The sequence below is a fragment of the Microtus pennsylvanicus genome, chromosome 13 (genome assembly GCF_037038515.1).
Source record: "Microtus pennsylvanicus isolate mMicPen1 chromosome 13, mMicPen1.hap1, whole genome shotgun sequence".
Lineage (NCBI taxonomy): Eukaryota > Metazoa > Chordata > Mammalia > Rodentia > Cricetidae > Microtus > Microtus pennsylvanicus.
This window is the reverse complement of record NC_134591.1, coordinates 7,392,853-7,405,112: the sequence shown is the minus strand read 5'-3', so window position 1 is coordinate 7,405,112 and position 12,260 is coordinate 7,392,853.

Here is a 12,260-nt window from a genome sequence, read left to right as displayed (position 1 = left end):
CCAGGATGAGGTGTGGCAGTCCAAATAAAGAGAGGGAGGACGACATACATGAGCAAGGAAGGTCAAGACCATGAAGGAAAAATCTACAAAAACAGCTGAAACAAGCTCCTGTAAGCTCATGAACTCTAGGCAGACAGCTGTGGAGCCTCCATGTGGCTGAACTAGGCCCTACATACATGGGAGACACTGTTGAAGCTTAGACTATCTGTGAGATACACTAATAGTCACATATTTTTAAATCAACATTCCCTATAACTGCTTTTTTGAATTTCATTCTTTCCTATGTTGTGTTTTGATATATTTCTCTGACTCATTACTTAATGGAAAATGGACATTATGGTATTAAATCTTCCAACCCAAGAGCATGTATCTTTATGTGTCTTTGAATTAGACCTTACAAGATATATATACAAATAAATGAATATACGTTTGATGCTGTATTAGCCATTTAGAGTAAAGTGTGGTTTTCTTCCTGTTCTCTCCTGTGTTATCTTTTTCTACCAGTTTATCCTTAAGTGCCATTGTGTGATTTGTTATGATGATTTCACTACTTAATGAGACTTTCTGCTACAAAAGTAAACTTGAATAGGGCTATTCCATGTGAGAATGGAGGTGAAGAAATATGTGACTCAAAGAACAAAATATATTCACAACTTTTAGTTTGTACATAGAAGCCTCAAAACCTGAAAACAATATGAATAAAGGTAGATAAACAATATAAAATTTTGGAAAATAATCTTCAAGTAAAATCTATTTTTAACACAAATTCATTAAGATAGTACAACAGAATTTCATACAGCTACATAAAAAAAGAGGGAAATACCTGCAGTTCAAAAATTCTTATATTATTCTTAAAATAATATATTTAAATAAAAAAATAGATTAAATTGCAAAATATGTCATTATGAAGTACATGGAAGAAATGACATCTATGTTCATTTTTAACTACAAGATGTTGCAGATATTCCAACTAACTAAAAAGTATAAAAATAATTTTTGGACAAAATATTTAAAACAAATTATTTAAAACTCATTTCTTCAAGAAAGTTACATGCATAAGGATCCAAATTGAAAAAATAATAAGAAAATATCATGAAGAACAAAGTTTTAAAATAAATTATATACAATATGTATTTATATACAATAATAAGAAAATATAAAAAATGTAATAAAATATATGTTATTAGTATATATTCATGTACATTACTATTCTAACTATAAAGATGAAAAAATATTGAAATGATAATAGAATCACAAAGAGATAAAAAGAAAATAAATAATTTAACCTTAAAAGGACAAGATACATAGGTGAAAATCTCATTATTCACAAAATAACACAAAATTTGCTAAATCCAATTTCATGCCTTTTAATATGAAGATGTAGTTCCAAAATGATTCAATTTTCAAGTAAATAACTTAAAACATAAATGTAATTTTTATGGAAAAAATTTCATTTAGAAAGCACATATAACAATAAATATATAAGAAAATATATTATTTTAAATCCTGCATTCAGATAAAAGTAGTATGTATTAGGATGAAAACAAAATAAATCACTTTGTGAAAATGGATAATAGCTTAGTAATTCTGATAAATTATCTAATCAAATTAACTTTCCTACTCATGGACTGACATGTTCTGCATGTACCTTGAAATTGTGCTCACATTTTACTTATTCGAATGCTGTCCTATGAAATATATATGTAGATTGCCCTTCATCATTCAGGCATCTGTTTGAATGTTCCTTTATAATAGAAGATAACAATAGACAGCCAACTAAAACTATCCCCTTCCTGTTTTCTATTTTACTTCATCATTCTCAAACATTTCTTTGTATACTTAATTGTGTAGTTACTTAGCAATGTTATTTTTTTGCTTTTTCTATCAAGAATATAAACTCAACGAGAATGGAGATTTTAATTGTTTGGCTATGCTTTTATAACTGCAGAACTTAAATTTTATTGCACACAATATACATTCAAAAATCCTAAAATAAGTCACAATATTTTTATGAGTATTTAAAATTGAACAAAGGCATCATTTCAATGTGGAAAAAAGGATGGTTAAACTAAATGGTGCTGGAGCAACTGGCTACCCATCTGGAAGTAAATTAAGTTGGAGCCTGTCTCAATCAGAGAAAAAATAAATTCCAGATGGTTTAGAAGCTTAAATACAAAAATAAATGATTAAATAAATAAAACAAAAGTATCACAAGACATTCCAAGTATGGAGTAATACACATCTACACATCTGAAAAAAATAAATAATAAATAGGCACACATTTGCTTGCAAAAAATTATTAAAATGGATGTAATGTCATTTCCATGTGGAATTGATATATTTTATTCTTCTATTGACACAAATAAAATATAGATATAGCTACTATATAAATAAACAAAGTAACGACGTGGCATATTAGTGTAAATAGAAAATATTTATTGAATTGACAGATTTTTGACATTTCTTCAAACATATAATTTATAATTTAAAAATAAAATATTATAGTCTTAAGTATTACTTCTGAAGGGATTCTGCCAACATGAAAGAATATTAAGATTTTCTTCACTCAAGGAAAAGAAAACGTGTCTGTTTAGTGAGGAATGACATTTAGTGAGGCATAAAAAGTAAAGGACAAGAGTTCATTGTCCGAATTTGCCTGGCATCAGGAGTACTGGATATTAGTGTATTATTATCTGCTAAAATTAATTATACATATATTTTTGGCCTTAATTTTGGTTATAATTACACCAAATACCCAAGTCTCTGACTTGGAACAAACAATGCTTACTTGCCTGGTCAATCACCTCTGCTACTGCTGTCATTTGTTGGAGTTTTCTGTTTCTAAGAACTAGGCTGACAAAACAATCACTTTTGAGGGTGTGATAGTATCATGAGGTTGAAAAATATCTATTGTTGAGGATTTATAATATTTAAAAATCAGGAGTTTACCAGAGGAGACAAATTATAATTTAATCTTACTTGTTGAGGTAAAAGAGTATTATATACATACAGTTGATGTTAAAACACAACTCTCAACTCAAAGAGATATGAGATAGTTAGTTCATTCTGGACCAAAACCATAAGTGACCATGGCCTAGAAACATGGAATTAGATTATTCCAGCCCCCAAGCTTCAATAGGGGAACAAGTTTAAGGAGTTTTTTTTTATTGTAACAGAAAAGAGAAGTCTATTAATCAATGCATTTTAAAAATAATATCCTGAGGGCAGTATCAAGCAGGGAGGCTACAGTAAGATGGGAAAATCACAACTATAGGCCTCGGGTGTTTTCTGATTCTTGCCCCTTTTCTGTGCACACATTCCTAAAGTCTTTATCTGTTTATCAAAGTGCTAGGTCTGTCATGGAATATTTCTTTAGGAAACTAATGATAACTCGAGCTTAGTTACTTAGGTCCTAGATTATATACCATTCCAAATTCTCCATGGTCAATTGAAACTTTCTTCAGCCTCTGGGATCATAGCATCTTTATAGGAATTCTAATTCAAATTATACTGTAAGTACTATGATTAATATTGGCTAAAAGTAATATAACTATTGTATAACTTTATTCATGTAAAAGTGATAAAAGTTTAGAGTTTGGTAACTCCTCGATTGGTGAAAGTTATTAACAAGTAAGAGTAGGAAAGGGGGTGAATGTACAAGAATAAAAAATAAATAAAAGTAAATTGAAGCATGAGGAAATGAGTGCCAGATGACTTTATATCCTATTAAAGATTGTTATTATGTGATCCAGAAATAGAACTACGTACTTGGACAATGTAAGATGAAATCACTGAAACAAGTTGAGGGAACACTCAATCCTTTATGTTATTTTTATGAACAAGCTTCTTTGATTTTGTATCTATATATGTTCACAAGGTTCTCCTGCTAGTATATCCTCATTTAAACATAGTGATGGATATCTCCAAGATATTTTTATTCAAGTATATCATGCACTTTAAACATAACCATCCTCCCTAACCCCACTCCCCCCCCCCCACATTTTGAGAAATGGTTTCTCTTCTGTAGATCTGGCTATCCTGGAACTCATTTTGTCGACCAGGCTGTCCTTGAACTCAGAGATCCAGTTGCCTTTGCCTCACCAGTGCTGGGATAAAAGGCATGCTCCACCATGCCTGATGTCTTCATATACTTTACTTACTCTCTTATTTTTACTCCCTGACCTCTGCCACCAGTCTTTTTTTCTCTCTAGTCTCACATCTTCTGTCTCATATATGTGCATTATTTGTCTCTCTGGCTAATTTATCTTAAAACAATATTCTCAATCTAGGTCCAGGATGCAACTCCATGGAAAATTTCTACTTAGTTCATTCAAAGCCTGTGTCCATTTTCAGGGTTTTCAAAATAAACAAACAACTGTTAAAAAACAAAGCTTTTAAACATGTGCAAAATTTTATATAAACCAGTGTAATCAAGGAGTCATTACTAGTTACTTCAGTAAACTAAACCTGAGCACTAGCTCATTGTACTTTATAACATGGATTTTACTAATATTTATACCAAAACCTTATTCTTTAGAAACATCTTATGACTTTTTATCTTTCACAGTTTTATTACATACACATACTATACATTTATCATATTCTTCACATTTATTTTCTTGTGTCCCTGCCAACCACTGGCCTTCTTCTGTCCAAGTTTCTCTCCTCTTTCCATTTCTTGTTTGTTAACTAGTTTGTGACCAACTACATTTAATTTGAGCTGCCAATACAAGCACGAACGTGATGTCATTTACTTGAGCAGGGACAACTTACATGGGGCTACCACTGAGGAACAGCCTTCCACTCTCCTCAAGTGACTACCAGAACCCATTCTAGAAGGGTGGGTACATATTAGAATGTAGACAGCATATTTATAATTTGGCCCAAACTCGTTGCCATCTGAGGTTAGAGGATGACTCTGAGACTTCAATACAAAACCCCCTCTTTCCACTCCAGTGCTCTAAAGCTTGGTCCCACTGGGAGATCAGGGGTCAAAATAAAAGCCAAATGCATAGTTAGGCTTGCCCGGCTCTTGAACTCCTCTGTAGATATCTCTTATTTATATTAAATTCCAGAACCTTCGGATCTGGTTTAGGTTTGCTGTTGGATCTCCAAATCTTCTTCAAAACTTTCCCCAAAGAACACAGTATGCTCTAAATTACAGGGTCTTTGACTCATTCTAGATGATGAGACTGTTTCAGCTACCAAACTCATATATATATATATATATATATATATATATATATATATATATATATATATATCCTTTATTTACAGCCTACTTTTAACTGAAACTTCACATCTTCCCACACACTTTACTTGTCTTGTCGTTACCATGTCTTCTATACCTATTCCCTACTTACTATAAGCAGCCCAAGTGTAATTACTAATCCCATCATGATTTCCTTCTTCTTTCTCTTTATTTTCTCTACTCATACCCACAATAAATAATACAACCATATACAGCATACAAACAGCGTCTCTTACTACTTAAAAAAATGGAACTTAAACTTTTGGCTAGAAATCAAAAATGATAGGATATGCGTACATTTTGTCCCCTGTGTGTCTTTCTTTTCTTCTCTTAACTGAGATGATGATGATGATAATGATGGTGGTAGTTTTTCTTTTAAGAGTGGATGATTCAAATTAGTGTAATCTCAGGATTAATTTTTATTCAATATCAGATATATTTATTGATAATATATGTCCACTATTATGACAAGCCTTCATTATTTAGAGATCCAATGAAGATTTTAGCCTGTTGCTCTTGAAAGTCTTAAAATCCACTAAGTATGCAAGGCAGACAATAAACACTGACAACTGTAGCGCATTCCACCAGAGTGCAGCATCGGGGTTGTTATGTGCTTACTCCTTCATTTTTCACTCAAGAGAAACAGTAAGTTTGAGAAAATCTACATTTCAATCTTAGTTCAAAACAACTAAGAGATAATTTAGAAAGCAAACACAATTCAAAAACGTAGGAGAGAAAAAGAATAAAACATTCGGGACTCTTTCAGCTTCTCATATAACAGCACAATAAAATTTCTGTAACTCTGAAGTGGAATCCTAGAAGACTTTCTCTTTTATGCTTTGATTTCTTAATGCTTAAATTACTGCATAAAACAATGTAATCTCTTGTTAATATAATTATCAGTAATTCCCACCCTGCAATTGTGCTTTCAGAAATAACCTTTATTTCTCTATTTAATAACCTCATTGTAGTATAACTGATACATTAAACACTTCAAATATTTAATATACACAATTTGGTGAGCGTTATAATGTTCATATACCTAAGAAGCTATGGCCACAATTGATGCACTAAACATATGGATCACCCCTAAGAGCGAGCAATCCGTACTCTGAGTATATGAAGGCAAATCAACCAAATTTTTACCTACACTATTATTATTATGCTTGCTGTTTGTCCAAAGATCATTAAAATACTAGATTCTATTACAGCACTTTCACATACATCACATCACATACATCAATCACACAAATGAATACACACACACAATACTCTATTGTTCACTTCTCATATTACTTTTCCTTATCAATCTGATCTCTTCTTGATGTTTAGTCCTCATTTTACCTACATCACAGCAGGACTCTGTTGGCTTTCAATACATGTCTCTATGTGCTTTCATTAATGTATACCTTGCTACACAAAACATTTTGGACTCTAAGACTACAAAACCATCTTGCTCAATTTCCAAATGTGAAACTATTGGGAACATAAGGAAGGAAAATGTGTTCAGGACATTAAAACTCATGACAGAAATATAGAGAAAAACAACTGTTTACAGTGCGATTGAAAAAGTTGCCTAACTCAGAAGATTATGAAGTCAAACATTAAGGCCTTGATGCAAAGTATAATCAAAAACTTATGTGAAAGCAATGCGCAGACTCCTTTTCTCTAATATATGCTCATAAAAATGAAATCTAAGCAAAGGTTACATCTTATGAGATGCATAAGAAATTTAGTACTTGGAGTTTATTGTACATAGATACAACTTTGCGCTTGCTGGTGTCACAAAATAACAGCCAGCACAGATCAATACTCCACCTATAAACTTCTACATGTATAAAATGCTATAGTGTCTGTCATTCTTTTATTTGCATGATATCTTATGACTAACAAATTTTAATCAGCATAAAAAGCTTTCTTTTGTATGTTTTTTCTTGAGTCCTCTCATTAAACAATCGTGTAGGAGCAAATTTTCCTCACAATATCAAAAGCTGACTTCAAATGTGATTCTCATTTGTAAAAGGAAGGAAGGAAAGGATGTTAGTGGAAGACTGTTTTAAGACCACTATATGAAAAAGCCTTTGAAGCTTTGAAAGATGATGTCCCCTCCTCCTCACCAATTTCCAACACAAATTAGTATTTCTCCTTTAAGCAACTGTTCCTTTAATTTCGTGAGTCTTTAGGTTTCTTTTTCTGAATTTCTAGTGACAAAGAAAGATAGAAAATGAGACTCCACTTGTTGGAACGCTTCCTTCTCTCAGTCCTCTACTACTTTCCGCTCAACTATGTATACATCTCTAGGATGGCATGTTTGCAGGGAATACTGGCAACACTTCTGTGGTTAAACAAGTTTAGTAAGACAATTATTGGATTTAAAAGACTCATCCATAGTACACTGATTAAAAAGAGGAACAAAAGAAGGGAAAGGGTGGGTAAAAGAAGAAAGTGAAAAGAAAGAGGGGAGGGGGATGTGAAACTAATAAAATGCTAATTTTACTCCATGAAGTAGCTCCCTCTTGCAGATAAATATTATGAAAGGAAATCTCTAGGAATCTTCTTCAAGAAATGCAAGTATTGTTAGAAGACTAATCCTGTGAAGGGCATGGGACAGGGGGAATCTGGCAGATGTTTGGTGCTGTGGAGATAGAGCCATATATTGCTAATAACATTAATTATAGCTTCTGACACTCTTTGAAATGTACCATTTCACTAAGTTTGAAGTACATTCGTAAACAAATACCATTTAGAACTTACAAAACCCTGTTGATTTCCTATATCATGCAATGATGAAGTTCAAACCTCGTGAAGTTACTGCTAATTCCAATTTCACCAGGCTTGTAGCCTGATCTGCATTTTTCTAAATCTAAGTTCTTTTTTACCCTTCTTTTTGTACAACACAAAAAAATTTATGAAAGAATCAATTTATATCCATTGTTCCCTGAATTATTTTAATGAATAATTAGGAATACAACAACAATGTGGGATTTCCCTTTGTATCCAGTGATTACCATTGATATGTAAAGAAACTGCTATGAGCCTATAGCAGAGCTATAGGGGAAGAGAGCTAGGTGGGGAAAACTAAGCTGAATCCTGGGAGAAAGGAAGCAGAGTCAGGGAAGCCTCCGAGCTGCCACTGGAAACAGAGACGCTGTGCTGGTAGGCCACAACCTCGGGGCAATACAGAGTTTAATAGAAATGGGTTAAATTAATATGTAAGAATTAGCCAATAAGAAGCTAGAGCTATTGGGCCAAGCAGTGATTTAAATGATATGGTTTCTGTGTGTGATTATTTCAGGTCTGGTGGCCGGGATGAACAAGCAGCCTCCTGCAACACAACAAAAATCTATAGAGAAGATAATGTTACAGAGACAAACAAATATCCTGCTTAAATCCAACATAGAAAAAATGGAGAAAATAGGTTATTTAGACACCCACATTATGCACGTTCTAGAGAAATAAATTAGTAGAAAGATTTGGAAATTTGGAGAGGTAAGACTATATTTTCAACTATTTATATCTGGTATTTGGTTGTCTATACAATAGGTCTTTACTTATTATAATATTATACCTATTATAATAGTTTTGGTAGCTACAAATTCTGGGAATAATTTAGATGACCAAAAGTGACCATATATGCTTGTATTTCTTATAATCAAGTTTTATCAAACTTTTCTTAGTTACTCATCTCATTACCGCAATAAACATCTAACAAGGAGAAAATTCAAGGGGAAGTGTTTCCTTCAGCCCATAATTCTGCAGTGTCACCTGTTGTGATTGGAAATTCATGGCACAGAAGATTGTGGCACTTAGCCACATTATATATTCAGTCAAAAGACGGAGAACAAAAACTGCATTTGCTCACCCAACTTTCTCCCGTATTTGTAGTCCAGAATACGAGACTGTAAAATGATACCTTCAAAGTCTGTGGTTTTATCTTACATCAATTGACTTGAACAAGACAATCTGCTACACTGTACGTATATACAATCATTCCCAGAAGCCACCTTCCAGGTTATTCTGGAGCTAATCCAGTTGATCAGTAAAAGTAGTCATTATAAACATCTCCCAGTTACTTATGGAACAATAATATGTTTCCTATGAAAACATTTTTGAGAGAATTCCTTGGTACTCATTCCTCAAAATTAATAGTTGACTCCCATCTACTATTTTTGGAACTGCCTCTGTATTAAACCAACCTCATTTTTTCCTATATTAAGTTTACTAGACCAGAAAAATCTAGTAGATAAGATTTGTCTGAAACAGAGCAAGACATTTATCAAATGTCTTCTCTTATGTCCATGTGGAAAAGGCTGGTATAATTAGGGGAGCTAGTGACTGGTTGAATAATTTTGTCCAAATAAATTCATACAAATGTAGAGGCAAATTTTTAGTAGTGTGACTTGGGAGAAGGTAGAGAGTATCTTTCTCTTTACAATTTAAACTCAGAATGGTGATGATGATTTTAATAAGTATTACTTCTGCTTTCTTTCCTTGGATTTGCAATGATTCCCCATCCTTCCCAAACACACACATATATCCAGTGAAGAAACACCTTTCCTTTATTTTATTTGATTTTGAATACAGTCATCAATTATTTCATTTTTATTTGTCTGTACATAAAAATAAGCATTGGTATAATAAGGACAGCTCATATCTCTGAACCTAGGAATTAATGAAATTATATAATGCATTTCACAGCTATCTGTATAATATGCCAAAATATTTTCAGCGAAAAGAAATGAGGAACAGAGAGTTCCTTTCATTTACTCAAGGTCACCCATTTGAAATTTCTGCACACAAATTCATATCCTGTGACATTTTGTTTCCTAGGCTCTTCACCCAGGGTCAGTGTTTCCATTAGGCACAGGAGGCACAAAGGCGCTTTTAGGGACCCACAGCAATGTTTTGATTTTCATTACTTTTTAAATAAGAAAATTTACTGAATGCTTGATAATGCATTTAGCATTGGTTTTATCCTTTTTGAGATCAGTGTGACCATAAAGTACATGTAAATGTCTTTATAGGTTTCACCTAGACAAAGTACTGAATATCTACAAAATGCAACATTCCACCTTCTTGCCTTACTGGCCTCACTTCCTTTCATTATGGAAATACAAACAAAATGTGTGTGATGTATCAGGGAAAAATGAGAACTGTAAAGAATATATGCAGAAAGATTAAAGAGGAAAAAGGATATTGTACAAAAGGAACTGCCATGGTAAGGCTATTTTTTATGTTCCTTCTGCTTGTTTTATCTGTGAAGCCTCATACTGTGGTAGATGTTCCTTCTCCACAGTCTCCTACACAGATATGTATGGAAGTTCATGGAAGTGATTTGAAATTTATTAGAAAAAAAACAAGGAAATGCCTTTTCTCTTTAATGACCTCAATATAGCTTAAATTTATAAGCAGTAGTAGTGACAGCTGATGCTTGTGTTATGTTCTGTAGTTAAAACAGTGCAAATCTTCAAAAGGGTTTACTCCATTTAAACATTGTTCATATTTACGCATTGGCCTCCCCATATGATTCATAGTCTGCATCAGTCATTCCATCTTGATGCCGATGCAACTGCAAACACAGGATTAACTTGCGTCTGAAAGAAAGGAGGCATGAATGCAGGGGTCGCTTTCTACCCCAAGCATCAATGTCTGTGGCTGTTAGATGCACAGATCAGTGCTCTTGCAATTGGAATATTTATCTGATATTTGGGTGGTAGTACTCACTAGCTTTAATTGTATGTACATTTACTTTCCAAATGAGAAAATATATTGAGAACCCAAATTTGAATGCTAAAGCTCATAATCAGGGAAGCAGTTTCCAAATTTTGTAAATTCAGGACAATGACAAGTTTTTCTTAGTTCAGAGATATTTAAGATCAACATAAATTCAAGATAAAATTCTATAACCTGCAAGTCCTAGCATATATCCACTACTATCTTCTTGAAGAGAGAATACCATCTGCATTATCAAACATATATTATTCCCGTCTATGGTAGCAGGCTAGTGATTTAAGATTTGAGTTCTCATTCCATTGAGAAATATCCAATGGAACCCCAAAATGGCAGCTATTTCCTTCTGATAGGGTTTCTACTACTGTGTGTGTGTGTGTGTGTGTGTGTGTGTGTGTGTGTGTGTGTATGTAGAGGCCATAGTGTTCAGTCTTGGTTGTAGTTTATGAGGCGAAATTCAGCTTGTGTTTGGAGACAAAGTCTCACTCTAGATTTCCAGTGAGCCTCTGGGTTGTGCCCTTAATCATTACTTCCAGATTAGGTTGGCACATGATACTTGTGTCTCTCAAATTTTATGAGTGGTTTCATAATGGCACTTGTATTTTCATACTTTCAGGGAACATGCTCTATAGCCTGAGCTATCTCTCCAGGCCTCAGTATGGATATGTATTTATTCATATATAACGTCATACAATAGTATTATATGTAAATATTTTTCACTCTTCACACCTCTGACTTTACATATGTTTCTCCTATTAACACTCAAATTCATGAGCTCTTATTTAATTATTATTATTGTTTGTGTGTGTGTGCATAACCTACTGATTCTGCTTAGTATTTCTCATATACAAAAGGTTTTGAGACTAATTTCTTGGAATTAGATAACGTGTCGGGGGCTTATCTCCAGGAATTACAGATTTTCCATCTCTCAGCAGTCATTAATTGCCTGTAGCAATTTATCCAGGAGTGGGGCATTGTGAGATTTCTATTATCTATATTGGCAGTTGAGGGTTTCGTTGTAGTGGTGGTAATTCTTGGGTGACTAATTTGTTCAGGTTTTGTATGACTATATTTTCTCATTTTCACAGAAAAGCACCAAAATCGGGTTTGCTTATTCCATCAGAGAATTATAATTAACTAAACATTACTCTGTTTTATGTTAGCTAAAATATTATACAATTTTAAACATTCTTTAAAGAATAATTTCATTACATATTTAAAACTTCACTTATAAGAAGGCATCACAACTACTATCATCCTCAATGTATAGAAGAAACCT